This window comes from Adiantum capillus-veneris, chromosome 1 (genome assembly GCF_014529385.1).
Source record: "Adiantum capillus-veneris isolate H3 chromosome 1, ASM1452938v2, whole genome shotgun sequence".
Taxonomy (NCBI): Eukaryota; Viridiplantae; Streptophyta; class Polypodiopsida; order Polypodiales; family Pteridaceae; genus Adiantum; species Adiantum capillus-veneris.
Window position 1 is genome coordinate 171,398,466 of NC_140931.1, and position 3,122 is coordinate 171,401,587.

Here is a 3,122-nt window from a genome sequence, read left to right on the forward strand (position 1 = left end):
AGCAGCAAAGGCTTCCCTTCCGCGACTGGGTTTTTCGGGAAGCTTACACCAAGCTCCTACGAGCTACAGAAACAATCAGTAAAACAAGTGTTCATTATCACTCAAAGTAAAAGTCATTATTGGGTCACTCTTACGTTTCTACACTCGATGATGGATTTTTTTATCTGCACTCCATGGATGTTTTACCATTGTGGCTGTAAATTAGTCGAGTTTATATATAAGCCTTGTAAATGATTTACAAATGAGAGAGAGAGAGAGAGAGACTCTTAGCACACGCGGGGCAAGCGAGCACTCACAAGCAGCCATGGTGAAGCATCATCCTGGTCTGATAATGTGTCTCAAGCAAACGAACATCTATAGGGAGACTCTGCAAGAAGTGCGATGACAAGTGCGTGATTTGCGATTCGTGTGCGCACCCCTGTACTCTGGTTCGAGTGAGATGAGTGCACTTATGACTCCTTCCAAAAGCAATGCGTCATCTGTGGAGCTGGTGCTGGCATTTCTGATGCTTACTACTACAAAGAGTGCACACAGCAGGAGAAGGATAGAGATGGTTGCCCCAAAATTGTGAACCTTCGCAGTGCCAAAACTGATTTGTTCTATGAATGTAAGAAGTATGGTTTCAAAAAAAGATAGGTCAATGCACTCTTGCAACCTTTTGCTTTGTCGTGCCTTATGAGGTTGGGGGGTGCTCCATACATACATTGTGGGCTATGATAGCACGTTCTTGATGATGTAAGAGTGCAAAGAATGACACTTTTTAATTGTGAGGTTTGCACCCGTTCAGATAGACATATTGTATTGATGTTAAATTATCTCCTATTGCTGTTGGATGCTGCATAGTTATTTCAGAAAAGGTTTATCTTTCCAAAAAGAGAGAGAGAGAGAGAGAGAGAGAGAGAGGGCAATGCAGGGTTGCGAGAGCATAAGCAGAAGAAACGGAAAGAAATTAGGAGAGGAAATCAGTAGAGATACCATCCAAATTGGATCCCTCGCAGATAGTGGAAGGGACGAAAACAAACTTGGATTGACGATATGGACAGTGAGGTTGACAATAATGCGTAGGCCCTTCCAGTCCTTGGCAGTCTCCTCGGCAATGTCCTCTCCTACCTTCTTGGGCGACAGACCTAGAGGCCCGATCTTGGGCGCCAATGAAGAGGCAGCTCCAAGTTCCCATCCTGTTAAACGAACAAAAACCACCTCTTCATATTCTTGCTGCCCTTTCTTTATCAGCACTGCATCTTCATCGTGGGCGAAAAACATGCATCACTCAGCTTCATGTCTACCGTCTAGTGGAGTTTACGGGTGGCTCCCTCAATGGTGACGCTTAATTGGAGCAAGACTGGAAGTAGGGGAGCAATTAGCATCGCTGCCCTTGTGATCAAAGCCTTGAAGGATCCCGATCGCAATAGGAAGAAGATGAATGCATTGTTGCAGCTGCTGCTACTGGCGGGATTGAAATAGTAGCTTAACGTGCTATAATCCTTGCTCAAGAACGAATGCTGCTGTGGTGGGCGCTTGTGCTCTAGTGTGAACACAGCCTCTGAAGACAACTGGAGCTGCTCATGATTAGTGCTAAGGCCCTTGTTAATCCGCTCTGAGTTTTGTGCAACAATTATCTCCCTTTGTAATCTCAAAGAGGGCGAGCTTTGACAGCCAGATTCCTGCCCATTTAATGCATAATCAATACCACAATGATAAAGCCAACTGACAAAAACAACAAAGATGCCATCATTTGCATTTATGACATTGTTATACTGCAGGTGTTCCTCATGATTGTTGGCTACTCTCATAAGGTATTATCAAAATTCCTCCTACTAATCTGACCATGCAAGCCGTTGTAGCACTCGATTGCCTTTTTCTTCTTCTTTTGCTTGCCCCTCAGTCCTAACATTGGCAACAGGGTCTTGCTCCATGCTAGTGTGCCCCATGAGCTCTTGGCTGGTTTTCAACATGCAGATTCCTCTTCCTTCTCCTTATACATTTAAGAACATCAAGCACAATGGCAACATTATTCTCGATAATGTGATCGATATTTCCCGTGTGATGCGTCCTTGTTCAATGGAAAAGGAGCTTGCTTGCACAGTAAAGGAAATTCTCAGTACTGCGTTTTTGTGGGTCGCTTTGTGGATGGGAAGGATCCCAAGGATTTGCAAATAGAGATTGACAATGGGGATGTGGAGATTCCAGAGAATTAGCTTAATTAATTTTAGGTAGGTGCCTCTCTGGAATGTAGCGCTGCTAAAGTAAGTTTTATTTTGTGGTACTGCTGCTCGATATTTCCCGCAAATCATTTTTGGACAAATGTTAGCTTGTTATACTTCAAATGAGTGTATGCTCAGCGTGGAGAGAGAGAGAGAGAGAGAGAGAGAGAGAGAGAGAGAGAGAGAGAGAGAGAGGAGAGAGAGAGAGAGAGAGAGAGAGAGAGAGAGAGTCGGTTCACATGCTTCAGATAGTGTTCGGGAAAAATCAATTTCATAAACATCCATAGAGGAAACTTCTCAAAATAATGGCATTTTTTACAGTTAAACTCTATTTTCTTGAATTTTCAAACCGGATTCTATCCTTCTTTCCCTCCCTTCAATCAGTTGTTTGAGTTTTCGATCGGCTCTTAGCACTATATTTTAGCAGACTTGAAATCTAAAAGTTGAAAGAGACGCGAACTTTTTTAGAGAATTTTGTGTGTGTGTGTGTGTGTGTGTGTGTGTGTGAGAGAGAGAGAGAGAGAGAGAGAGAGAGAGAGAGAGAGAGAGAGAGAGAGAGAGAGAGAGAGAGAGAGAGAGAGAGAGAGAGAGAGAGAGAGAAGATCCTACAGGGTAGTTTGGTTGTGCTCACACGTTGGCTTGGTTTTCATGAGGACTAAAACTTAAGTGGGACAATGCGCAAGGTGAAGTGAAAAAACATATTTGACCTAGCAATGGTGAATGTATATGGACGAGTAGATTGATCTATATTTAAGTTTCCAAAAAAACATTATTTTTATAGCAATGGTCATATGTATAAGGACGACTAGATTTGTATACTCATGATCGGGGAGCAATGGTGCTGACATTTATTGTTTGGGTTTAGAGAAAGCTCTGTGTGTGTGTGTGTGTGTGTGTGTGTGTGTGTGTGTGTGTGTG

The 3,122-nt window shown here is 43.1% G+C and overlaps 1 pseudogene; it reads left to right on the forward strand.

Moving 5' to 3' along the window:
* Window positions 1–304: 304 nt before the first annotated feature.
* On the forward strand, window positions 305–636 carry LOC147466013 (PHD finger-like domain-containing protein 5A pseudogene; annotated as a pseudogene).
* The last annotated feature ends 2,486 nt before the right edge of the window (window positions 637–3,122 follow it).